Below are 13,530 nucleotides of genomic sequence, written 5' to 3' on the forward strand. Positions count from 1 at the left end.
TCTTGTAATCTGGGGAACTGGGTTCGAGTCTCCACTCCTCTACATGCAGCTGCTGGGTGACCTTGGGCTAGTCACACTTCTTTGAAGTCTCTCAGCCCCACTTACCTCACAGAGTGTTTGTTGTGGGGGAGGAAGGGAAAGGAGAATGTTAGCCGCTTTGAGACTCCTGAAGGGGAGTGAAAGGCGGGATATCAAATCCAAACTCTTCTTCTTCTTCTTCTTTCAGCTCATTTGAAATGCCTGCTTAATTTCTGCACCCACTCCTGATTTTCCACAATTGTTAGGCAGGTAACATCATTTGATTTCATTTAATTTGCTTCTGATCTTTAAATGATAAAGATCTAGGAAGCAAAATCCACCCTTTCCCCAGGCAATAAGTTGGGGGTCATTTACCTCCTGTATTGTTTTCAGTGGGACAACTTTCTCTTGCATCACTGCAATATAACGCAGTGTATATTTCTGATTTCCTTTCTATGTTTTGTTTCTGTTTGTGTATACAGCCATCAGACTTTCATGTTCTCTCTTCCATCAGCTCTGACTTGAAGCGTGGTGATCTTCTTTCATCTCCCTCCCTTCCCCTGTAATTATTACACAGTCAACTTTTCAGAGGGGAAAACTTTTGTCCTTTGTTACATGATCCTCTGATCTTTCCTGTTTCTCTTGGTGATTTCAAGGTGTGCATGTTTGCTTGCATTTTTTTGTTTTGTTTCAATTGCCTTGGAAAAAAAGGCATTGATCAGCATGAACAATACAGCCAACTTCTGGGAGTGTAAAATCTTGTCATCTTTTCAAAGATCAGATTAATTGCATCCTTCACCTATCTGTCTCCCGCCAGGTGTTTGGGGCTATAAATTCCATTAACCTCACCTAGCACTGCCATGCCATGTCAGAGTTGGAGGTAGAGATGGAGGATAAACTTGATTCAGTTCACATTTAAATTTCAGCCTACCTAATTCATACTTTCTGAAGCAATATGCAATATGCAAACCTAAAGACAGTCGTCCTTCAAAATTCGCACTTCTCCGAATGTTATGACGCAGTTCTCCTGCAAAGTAATGTGTACAACAAGGCATATACTTAGGGTAAAGTGTATGCATAAATGCATATATTAGTTAAAATAAGATGCAAATGTACATTTTGTAAGGGGAAATTGCTTTGCAATTTGTGTATATTAGGCAAAAGTGCATATAAAAATGTATTGTCTGCAGAGATTTGCAAAAAAAATACAGATGCATTTTCATAAGAACATTTTAAAAAATGAAAACCAAAAACCACTGTGGAAATGGGAAAAACTAAAGATCTGGAAATAGATAAATGGAGAGAAATCTTGATTGACAGATGCATTCATCCCTAGTTTAGGCCATAACATCAGGTTAGTGAAGACTGGATTGGTGTGTCAGGATCTGGTCATCACCTATGTTGAAGTTGTAGGTTTCTCTGACATTTGGTGGCAACAGGAATTGCTGTTGTATAGTCGTTTAGTCGTGTCGGACTCTTTGTGACCCCCTGGACCAGAGCACGCCAGGCACTCCTGTCTTCCACTGCCTCCCGCAGTTTGGTCAGACCCATGCTGGTAGCTTCGAGAACACCGTCCAACCATCTTGTCCTCTGTCGTCCCCTTGTAATAACAGTCTACAGCAGGGGTCGGCCCATGGGCTGGATGCGGCCCATGAAGACCGTTTTACTGGCTCATGAGTCGCCCCTGAACCGAGCCACCCGAGCCACCCTGCGTGCTGCAGCACAGGGAATCAGCAAGCGGTGCTGGAAATTGCATCTGCACATGCACAGATATTGGAAATTGCGTCTGGAACTGCCCAGATGCCGAAAATCGCTTCTGCACAGTCACAATTTTTGGCGTCTGGGCATGTGCAGAAGTGATTTCGGCACAGCGGACATGCGCGGACGCAATTTCCAGCGTTGTGATACGCTGGCCCAGCCCACGGATGATCTCAGTGGGCATGATCAGGCCCATTGCTGGTAAGCCTTGCAACCACTAGTGCACAGTCAAAAGTGACTGAAGCATATAAACTGACCCAGACACTGTGATCATCATCTGAGGCCCTTCTTTATGTCCCTCCTCCATATGAGTACATTTCTGAGCACAATTCAAAGTGTTGGTGCTGACCTTTAAAGCCCTAAACGGCCTCGGTCCAGTATACCTGAAGGAGCATCTCCACCTCCATCGGTCTGCCCAGACACTGAGGTCCAGCACCGAGGGCCTTCTGGTGGTTCCCTCGCTGTGAGAAGCCAAGTTACAGGGAACCAGGCAGAGGGCTTTCTCGGTAGTGGCACCGTGTGGAACGCCCTCCCACCAGATGTCAAGGAGCTAAACAACTACCTGACTTTTAGAAGACATCTGAAGGCAGCCCTCTTTAGGGAAGCTTTAATGTTTCACAGACTACTGTATTTTAATACTTTGTTGGAAGCTGCCCAGAATGGCTGCAGAAACCCAGCCAGACAGGTGGGGTATAAATAATAAATATTATTATTATTATTATTATTATTATTATTATTATTATTAGGTCCGGAGGGGGGCAGCATGAGTGTGAGCCTTTTCTGCAGTGGCTCCACAATTGCCTTTGTTACATATCTTTAGGCACCAGGCGGATAAGATGAGGTGGGACAAACTCGCTCATGAGACTCTCTCTCTTTCCGTGGCTCTGCTGTGAGTACACATGCGCGATCCATGTGTGCATCTGATCCCACCAATGAAGGTTCTTGTTTGTTTCTTGGAGAAAAGGCTGTGTTTTGTAGATGTAAGCAGGGCTTCCGGTCTGCACCAATGGGTTGACTAGTGTTGTCAAACCCTGCTTTACTTATTTGTTTTATTTATTGCATTAATATCTCATACAAATGAGCTCAAGGAGGCATTCCTAGTTCTCTTTCTCCCCATATTATTTTCACAGTAACCCCGTGTGGTGGTTTAGGCTGAGAGTGGGCTGCAATCCAACACTCTAACCCTACACTGGCACACTTTCAGCAGGGTTCATCTGTAATTCCACAGAACAACCAGTCCCAAGGGGCTTGAGGTCGCTGTCTGTCAGCTGCCTGATGCTGCATTCAAGCCCTGATTTTTGGTTTTGGTGGTGGGCGAGCTGTGCTTTGAAGTTCCCAGTAGAGAACTCTCAATCACAGCTGACCATCTTAACAGCACCAGCTGAAATGACCACATGCCAAAAATATCAGAAAGGGCTGGGACCATTTTAGAAGCTTTTTGGCTGCTTCAGGAGTTCAATTAATACATCAGGTGTGTGGCAGGGGCTGAAGGATTTATGTAAATGTGATAGATATTCCTTTGCCCCTCCAGGACTTGAATGCTATCCATCACTCTGACTTTGCCAACTGAAACTAAGTTCCGAAGCCTGGATAATCTCACTGACTTCCAGAAAAATGTGCATTTCTGATGTGGTGTATGTCTTTGATCACAGAGGCAGAAAATAGCCAGGGCTTATTATTCATGTGTAGAAAGTTGGTTTTGTACACCCATTGCCATGAATTTACTTTTTGCTTCTGTCCTGAACAATCATAGCCAGAAATGCTGAATGTATGGCCCTCCAGATTTGGTTTGCCTCTGACTCCCATTAGTGCCAGCTTGAATGACCAGTGTGTTGGATTTAATATGGTTTGAAGGAAAAATAGATAGATACAGCATAATAAAAGGAGAATTCCCTGGAATTCAGGTTTGGGACAAGTACTCTTTGGTGAGAGAGCCCCAGCAGAGATTTAAAATCACAAAATATGCAGCAAAGTTAAGTGGGGAAATATAGGCCATTAGACCTTAAAATATTCCCTTCTAAGTTGCTTCCAAAGCTCCCCATTTCCCTTAGCATAGAAAGAGTCCACATGTGTGGTAAGTTAATGATGGTTTACTTACAAACTTTTCAAAGGTCAGATTCATGTGCTTTTCCATACAGCAGCAAGGAAGAAAAGGTAAATGTTTCTAAATTATTTGTATAGAAACAGAAAGATGGCTTCTTTAAGCCACACATTCTAAGCTTGGAGCATCCAGCTTTAGACATCCTTACTGGTAGGGTTCACATGGTGGGAGAACCCCCTCCCCAAGAGTTTGGTAACCCTTCCTCCCAAGGTGTGGGGATGTGACCTACCTAAGTCTGGAAGGGCAGCTTACTCTATGGTTTTAACCCCTTCATGAATTAATTAGAGTTAAGCTTGTTGGCCACATGAAGCTGATTTATCCCACACAATGTGCAGGAATTATGGGAGTTCTAGTCCAACTGCACCTGCAGGCTGGTACATCCTAGGAGTTTTACTGGACTGGGGAGGATAGAGGGTATTTTAGAAGGAAGCACTGAACCCAGGAACAAAAATAAAAAGCTTGAAAATTAAAATTTACATTTGCTATGTCACTTTTTGAACTCCTAAGAATGTAAGAAGAGCCTGCCCATCTCGTCCAGCATCTTTGTTTTCACAGTGACCAATCAGATCCCCTCAGCCCATGCTTGTGGTCTTCCATTTGGCAACAGGATTCTTTTTACCTGTGATTCCCAGCAACTGCTATAGAGAGACATACTGCCTTTGACAGTGGAGTGGAGAACAGAGTCATTGTGGCTAGAAGACACTGATAGCCTGGTCCTCCTTGAATTCCTGGTTCTTATACTGATGCCCAAACTAGATGGGATGTTTGATGTTCCACACGGAATTTTATTTAACCAGTTGCTGGCAGTGTGGGCATGTGACTTTCCTCTTACTGCAAATAGCAGGCTGAGAAAGGTACAGGGTTATAAAGACTAGGACTAGGCGCCTGAGAAACAGTTTCTATCCAAATGCGATTTTGGTTTTAAATGCAGTGTAAGGTAGTCTCTATGGGACACAGGTGGCGCTGTGGGTTAAAGCCTCAGCGCCTAGGACTTGCTGATCGAAAGGTCGGCGGTTCGAATCCCTGCTGCGGGGTGCGCTCCCGCTGCTCGGTCCCAGCGCCTGCCAACCTAGCAGTTCGAAAGCACCTCCGGGTGCAAGTAGATAAATAGGGACCGCTTACCAGCGGGAAGGTAAACGGCGTTCCGTGTGCAGCTCTGGCTCGCCAGAGCAGCGATGTCACACTGGCCATGTGACCCGGAAGTGTCTCCGGACAGCGCTGGCCCCCGGCCTCTTAAGTGAGATGGGCGCACAACCCCAGAGTCTGGCAAGACTGGCCCGTACGGGCAGGGGTACCTTTACCTTTACCTTTTTAAGGTAGTCTCTATGGGAGTATATTGTATTTAATTATGGGGTATCAGGGTTTTTAGGGGCTAACCAGGCTGGGATAGCAGGCTTGTGGGTTTTTGAATGTCTGATGTAGATTTTTTCAATTTCGTTGTTCTGTATGGGACAATGACAATAAAGATTATCGTATCATATTTGCCCCACCCAGTTCTGCCTTTGGACTCGCGCAACACTGGCATATGGCCCCTGGAAGGTGGCTCAGAAAGGAATGTGGCCCTTGCTCTGAAAAAAAGGTTCCCCATTCCTGCTGCATGATTTTGGGGGTCTTGGGGTTTTATAGAAAGGATGGGGTATGGATATTGATAGAGAGATCTTTCTTTCCTTGCTGCTGTCTCCATTATATTGTCTAATACCTGTCGTCTCTTGATGTGATTCGCTCACCTGAGGAGCACTGATTGTGTATTGCCACAAAGGCCCTCCTCTGTCATTTTTGTCCCCTTGATGTGCTAAGTAAGGCTTCTCTGCCGCTCCTTTTCCTTAAGAAGCGCTGCAAAGATGTACAGAACTGGAGCAAAAAGAGGAGCGTAATGAAGCTAGTCAGGGAGAGAGATGCATACGGAAAGAACTGCTCTCTTACTGGTGTTTTAGAGAGAGATATCCCCCCCCCCAAAAAAATGGAAATGGTGACAAGAAATCTTATGAACTTAAGCAGAGCTGTTGAGTTTGAAATGCTAATGAAATAAGTTACCTTTAATAAGTTGGGAGCGTTCTTTGGGGGCTTTGAAGACCCATTATTCCTTCTCCCCTCTATTAATGCAATATATATGCACAACTTTCAGCATGCCAGTTCCTGAATAATACCTTTGCTATGATACCTATTGATCTAGCTTCACCAGAGCTGCTTCCACACTTGACTTTTTAAAGTAATGCTCTTTTTCCCATTATATTAACCAAATAATCCACACACAGGAGTGAAAAATACCATGTTGAAGAAAAATGCCTTTGCTGTTTATTTCATGCATCATGGGATACTGCTAACCTAACACTGTTAGCCATTAATCTGCACTAGCGCAATCAAAGGAAGGAACTGTAGTTCAGTGTTAGAGCATCTCCTTGGCCCCTCAAGTCAAGAATGGGGAGAAATTTGATTTGGTTTGCATTTAAAGACTATCTTACTTAACTCGCACAATACATGAACCAAAGCACAGCTATTGTTCAATATTCACACTTTCCCACATTTTGCAATGCTGTTCTCCAGGCAGGTAATGTGTACAAAAATGCATATACTAGGGGAAAGTGTGCATTTAAAATACATGCATTAGTGCATATACTATACAAAACCGCAGTATAGTAGGGGAAATTGCTTTTCTAAAATGTATACATTAAGCATAATCACATACAAAAAATGTGTATACTAGAACAAGTCTTCTCTTAAATGCTGAATTTTGTTGAGCTCTTGAAAAAGGGATCAGCGAGCCAATATTAAAATGTGGAGAACTGAGTTTAAGATTGGAAAAGCAGACTGACCAATTCTTATCTCTAGTTTAAGAAAATACTAAGATGGGAAACTGTCTGCCTTCAACCTTGGAGAGAGTAGACATAGTAGAGCATGAAACTCTTAATCTCAGCGTCGTGGGTTTGAGCCCCATGTTGGGCAAACAATTCCTGTATTGCAGGAGGTTGGACTAGATGACCCTTGTGGTCCCTTCCAACTCATGATTCTATGATGCTGCCCCATGTGCTGTGCACTACAGTTCCCATAAACCATGATCATTGTTCATGCTACTTGAGCTTGATGGGAATTGTAATCCAAAACATTTGGAGGGTACCATATTGGCTGCCTCTGGAGTAGAGAATACTGGGCAAAAGGCCCAGGTTCAACCCCTCACTCAGCCACAAATCTTGGGTCAAGTGGTATTTCTCAGTCTAGCGTACCTTACAGGGTTGTTGCAAGGAGGGAAGAAGGGACCATGCACACTGCCCTGAGCTCATCTTGAAGGAAGAACAGGATACAAATATAATGAAACAGTTTCATCTGACCCATTCTTTATTAGCCAATGATTGTTGATTGCTTCCTACTGTCTCAAGGGGTGGGGAACCTGTGGCCCTGCAGATGTTTCTAGACTCCAATTCTTACCATCCCTGTATTGGAAGAAAGCAAATATATTTCATTTTTAAAGCTTCTAGTTAATGCATGTGTTGCTTTAAACTTCCTGACAGCACGGTTTATGTGGCAATCTAGCCAGCACTTGCTTGTAACCTTTCTAAGGTACCTTCACCCCCAAAAGCTGAGCCTATTTTATTTGCTGTTCTCTCCAGACAAATGTCTGCTATTGTCTGTATCTCATCTTCCTATAAATAGTTCCTGCATGAATAAAGCCTTTGAACTCCAGAAACTGTAAGTGATTATTCCAACCTAATTTGCAAGGTCTGCTAATACCCTTACTATGCTGTCTGGAGCTGATGGGAGATGGAGCCCAACAACATCTGGAGGACCCCAGGTTCCCCATCTATTGAACTCTCAGCTTGATGAGGCATTTTCCTTGTGAACATTCATTTGGTCTATGCTCTGTCTCCTCACTTCTGCAAAGGCCTCTCTTTAAGACATTAACATTTGAATGCATTGTTCAGAGTGTCCACCTCTGGGAAGGTAATAATCACAATGCGCTTTGACATTTGGCAAGTGCATCCTCCCCCCAGCGCCTTTTTTGTGGGGAGTGCTAGTAGCACATCAGGGTTGTGGGCCTATTTGTCATAAAAGGTCACCCTTTCAGGTTGCGTGTGTGTCTGCGTTTTAATTTCTACATCTGCATGGCAGCTCTATGTAAGTCATCTTTTCTTGTTCCCTTCTGTCTTCCTAGGTAATGCGCCAAACAGTGACATGAAATCCATACCTCAACGTAAACTGTGATAATATCAGGCTTACCTGTCATTTCTGGAGTCAAGAGTTTAGGTGGTGGTGCATAGGGCAGGTGGGAGGAACAATGTCCGACAGGGAAATGTTATTTCTATTGGGAAGAGATCAGGTTAGAAGGAATGAATTCCAAGCAGCGACCTAAGAATTCCTGGGGTTGTAAACCTCTATCTGTGCTGTACGACGCCAGTCTACTGTTGGGCTCCATTTCAATTGAATAGTTCCTCCCTATAGAAGAAAAATCTGCACATAGAAAGCTAGTAAGTCAGAGACCCACACTGGTTGCCGATTTGCTACCAGACCAGGTTCAAAGTGTTCCAGTTAGTATATAAAGCCCTCTGGAATGCCCTGCCTATTGACATAAGGCAGGTGCCTTCTCTGTATTCCTCTTGGCACCTGCTAACAACATTTTAGAGAAGCCTACCCAGATATGTACAATGTTTTCATGAGACTGTTTTTAGCTTATCACCGACTATAATTATTATCTGAATGTTTTAAGTGGTTGTTTTTCATTGTTTTTACTGACAATACCATTGTTTTATTCTTTTTTGTAAACTGCCTTGAGGGTTTCTTTTTAAAACCACGAAGCTGTGTATAAATCTTACAAAATGAATAAAAATAGAACAAATCACTGACTAATAGCTCAACTGGCCCAACCGGCTATTAGTGCAAATCACTGACTAATAGCCCAACTGGCTGTGGCTGAAGGGAGCTGGAATTCCACAACGTTTGGAGGAACACAGTCTCCCCATTCCTGGTTTAAGTTGCCCCAAACATTCCCTGCTGTGTTTTTAAGCTGCAGCAGACTGACAGGGTTGCCCCACAGGAAAGAAAGAGTCCAGTAATGGAACAGGCGAGATGACACAAGAGCCAGGAAGCTGGAGAGCGTGAGCTGTCTGTCCATACCAATTACATCAAAGCTTGTGCTCCTTTAAGCCTTTGTAAAGGAAAAAGCCCTAAGGGCATAGCTACGCTATGGTTGTCAATGAGGCAGCGTCTGACTGGTTCAACCAGTAAAGCTGAGTTGTTGGGTATCCAATCCTGAGATCCGGGAAGGAAGGAAGGCTGCGTTGATTTCTCTTCCTGCCTCCTCTGCCCCCCAATTCCACCCAGTACCTAAGAATCTCCCCCCGTGCAAACTCATAACACCAGCACCCACCCCTTGTCTGTCTTGCAAAACTAGAGGATTGACTTACTATCTACTTTATAGCTGCATTTGTTTAAGGCCTTTATGTTCTTGGCTGCTAGCTTTGTAATTAGTTGCAGGAAATATTAATTGTATGCATGTGACAATTGCCGTTCAGAGCAAGGCTGGGGAAGCTGTGCCCTCCCTCTCCCACGGGGTACTTGGATTCTGGGGCACGCTTTGCTTAAATAAGGTTGTTGCTACCTTTGAAAGCCTGCCATTGTAATCAACCTTTATATATTTGGCATTTATAGACATATTTTTTCCAAAGTGTGTAAAATGGATGCACGGTTCATGTATGTGTTCCAACCTCCCGTGTGATCTTTGGAATGTTTGGATTTTTTCATATCAGTTTGTTTTAATATGTGATCTGTAATAGTAATCATAGAGGCTCACAAACTCTCATGGGCCAGCGACTGTTGGGACTGCGTTGGATTTGACGCTTGCACAATAGACTCTGATATCATTGCTGTACTTGAAGCCAAGATGTGCTATCTGGAAGCGTCTACTTCAGAGGAATAGTTGTGGCATTTTGTTATCTGTTTCAAGATACTGCCCTGGTCTGGAAGCCTTTGATCGTGACACACAATGTTTTCTGTCTCAAAGAACTACATACACTGACCCTTGGTGGCATCTGTGTACTTAAGCTCTGTTTTGTGCTCTTTCTTGCTGTGGTCAGTTCTGTATCCCTTCTCCTCCATTTCTGAAGGTGGCTTTCACTAGGCCATTGGTCTTTAAAAATAAAAAAAAGTCTTTAATAGGGTGGAGGGTATTTGTTGGTACTTCAGTTTCATGAAATTTTCGAGCAAGATGGTACGCTTTATGCCAGTAAAGTGTTACCTTGGTTTTCGAATGTCTCCGTTGACAAACATTTTGGAACTTGAATGCTGTAAACCTGGAAGTAAATGCTTTGGTTTTTGAACACTTTTCAGAAGTCCAACATGCCACACGGCTTCTGTATTGAGTTTTCCGTTTTGAGTTTTCGATTTTCGAAAGTTTCAGAACTCGAATGGTCTTCTGGAACAGATTATGTTTGAAAACTGAGGTACTGTTGTATAGAGTAGTGGATAAAATGTTGGAGCAGGACCTGGGAGACCAGAGCTCAAACCTACCTCACAGGGGTGTTGCGGGGATTCAGTGAGGAGGGGGAGAATCATGCACGCCATCTTGACCTCCTTGGAGGAAAAGGTGGGATATCCAATAGATAATACAAAATTAAAATATGATAAAAATAAATAAAAAATAAGGAAACACATGTTGGTGTAAAAAAAAAAATATCCCCTTTCAAAAGCTGACTTAAGAACACATATTTTAGAAGCTGTCTAAAAGAAGGCACAAATGATTCCTGTTGAGCTTTTATTGGCAGGGAGTTCCACAGTCATATTAGTAAAGGTAAAGATGCACATGAACCACTAGGCATGCTCCATCTTAAGCGCTCAGTGATCAAGGTGGAGCATAAGAAATCAGACAGCCCTTTGGACCCAAGTTGTGGGGCTTTGTGAATTAACACAAGCACCTTGAACCCAGGGGTGGAGCTTCATGCTCAGGGTCCGGGGGGCGGAGAGCAGGCGGGGGGGCTGGCATGCGTCCCGGGGGAGTGGTGCGCTGCCTGCAGGGTAATGGCGCCCAGCGTGGGCAGGGGGCAGGCACGATGGCACCCCACTGGAATCGTGCTGCCAGGGGCGGTGTGCTCCCCCCCACTCCTCTTCCTCCGCCAGTGCTTGAACCTATCCCAGTAGCAAACTGGTAACCAGTGCAGCCAGATACATGTCTGTGCCTTTATGTGTATGTCATTGAATCAAAGAATTGTATAGCTGGAAGGAATCTTGAGGGTCATCTAATCTAACCCCCTGCAACTCAGGAATCAACATTCGGTGCCCCATCTAATTTGAAACCATACCGGACCTTACTTAGCTTTTCACATGTGCAAGCAGTTTTATTTCTGCATCTCTCTCTCTCTCTCTCTCTCTCTCTGTGTGTGTGTGTGTGTGTGCGCGCACGCAATTATAATATAAACTCTTCAAAGTTCAGCTGTTTCACAATTCAGAAAAGCAGGTAGGGGGAGAGAGGTAGCAAAAGATGATTAAAAAATAAAACTTAAATGCCATACTGATTTGCTCCTTTAGGCTCGCTCCGACTCAGCCCTCCCCTTCGTCTGTCACAGTTTTAATAAAGTTGTTGACTGTGACGGTTGACACTTTATCACAAACCTAGAAATGAGGCACTCATTGCATTTTAAGAAAAGGTTACTGCTAAGACCATATTCTGGAAGGTGAGGTAATTTTCGTGACTCGGCTGCTGTACGCTCTGGCTTTGCTATTGCGACTTAAGTGTCTCTTGAAGGAAGAATGACTTCTGGGTGGCATCTGTTATCCGTTTCTAAGTAGTTTAATAGCTTTGAAACTTCTCCTCTTACCCTACCCCTGAGCGAGGAACCCTGAGAGCTACAGGTTTTATGACGATGAGTCTTGAGCACAGATTTCCTGAACCTTCTAAATCACTTTGAATCTTGTTTTCAATTTGCAATGTAGCTATATCAGATTGCTACACAGGCCCTTAGCCAGAACTGAAATGTGAGGAGGCCAAAAAATGGGTTGTGGCTCAGTGGTGGGCATCATCTCTGACATCTCCTGGTAGGGCTAAAAGAGACTCCTTTCTGTTCTCCTTTCCCTTGGAGAACTGTCAGTGCAGTCAAATACTGAGCTGAGCTACCATGCCTAACCCTGACTCAGTCCTAGACATGGAGTCCTTAGACAGAGGACCTTGAGGACCAGTCAAGAGTCCTCTGGAATCATCACTGATTATCCCCTTCTGGGAGGAAACCTGCTGAAGAGACCTTGGTGCTGTCAGAGGTGGAGCTATGCTTCAGCCCTCAAGAATGCCAGTATCAAAAGGTCTAGGTCAAAGGGTGATGACAAAGCAATTCTGAGCACATAGTTACATACTACTGTATTGTCCCGGGATGTGCGTGGCGCTGTGGGTTAAACAGAACCTAGAACTTGCCGATCAGAAGGTTGGCCGTTCGAATCCCCGCAACAGGCTGAGCTTCTGTTGCTCGGTCCCTGCTCCTGCCCAACTAGCAGTTCGAAAGCACATCAAAGTGCAAGTAGATAAATAGGTACTGCTCTGGCGGGAAGGTAAACAGTGTTTCCGTGCGCTACTCTGGTACACCAGAAGCGGCTTAGTCATGCTGGCCACATGACCCGGAAGCTGGACGCCAGCTCCCTCTGCCTGTAAAGCGAGATGAGCGCCGCAACCCCAGAGTCAGCCACGACTGGACCTAATGGTCAGGGGTCCTTTAACCTTTACCTTTACACGCCACCCCCCCAATTCTGACCATGAAAAGTTAAAGTGCGGCTCATATTTGCGACCTTACACAAATTGGCTTTTACGATATAGCTTCTGAAACAGCTGCCCTAGGTCCATGGCCCTGCCTTGCCTTCCAAGGCCGGAATGGAGAGCAAACTCCCTCACCCCGGCCAGGATGCCACCATGAGAGCCATTGGGGGTGTGGGACAATGGTGCCCCTCCTGACTGTGGCTCCCAAGCCTCCCACAAAATGCTGGAAAGAAGAGGAAAAGGCTGCTGGCAAAATGGCTCAGCTCCCCCCTAGAAAGCAGCTTGGGAGCACGGGGGAATGGTTCCAGTAGGATTTTCTTCTACACTTGCCATTCAATTTTTAAGGTGCTTATTTGCAGGTGTGGCTTATAGTCGGGCCAATATGGTGTGTGACTCAAGAGCAGAAGGTTCCTAGGAGGCCAAAGTTTATAAGGCATGGGTAGGCAAACTAAGGCCCGGGGGCCGGATGCGGCCCAATCTCCTTCTAAACCCGTCCCATGGATGGTCTGGGAATCAGCGGATTTTACATGAGTAGAATATGTCCTTTTATTTAAAAGGTTATTTGTGGGGCATAGGAATTTGTTCTTTTTCTTCTTTTTTCAAAATATAGTCCACCCCGCCTACAAGGTCCAAGGGACAGTGGACTGGTTCCCTGCTGAAAAAGTTTGCTGACCCCTGCTCTTGAGCATGGGTAGGCAACCTAAGGCCCGGGGGCCAGGTCTGGCCCAATCGCCTTCTCAATCTGCCGCACGGACGGTCTGGGAATCAGCGTGTTTTTACATGAGTAGAATGTGTGCTTTTATTTAAAATGCACGTCTGGGTTATTTGTGGGGCATAGGAATTCGTTCACCCCCCCAATATAGTCTGGCCCCCACAAGTTCTGAGGGACAGTGGACTGGCCCCCTGCTGAAAAGGTTTGCTGACCCCT

General features: G+C 44.8%; 1 protein-coding gene and 1 long non-coding RNA gene across 3 annotated transcripts in view; both read left to right on the top strand.

The window, feature by feature from the left end:
* LOC309359497 (transmembrane protein 132D-like) overlaps window positions 1-13,530 on the top strand; it is a 461,903-nt gene that overhangs the window by 93,647 nt on the left and 354,726 nt on the right. The window lies entirely within an intron of this gene.
* LOC309359177 lies at window positions 4,729-5,357 on the top strand. Its single transcript, XR_014163764.1, has 2 exons — window positions 4,729-4,814; window positions 5,194-5,357. It is a non-coding gene; the product is annotated as an uncharacterized lncRNA (long non-coding RNA).

This window comes from Podarcis melisellensis, assembly GCF_964234715.1.
Source record: "Podarcis melisellensis genome assembly, chromosome: 16".
Taxonomy (NCBI): Eukaryota; Metazoa; Chordata; class Lepidosauria; order Squamata; family Lacertidae; genus Podarcis; species Podarcis melisellensis.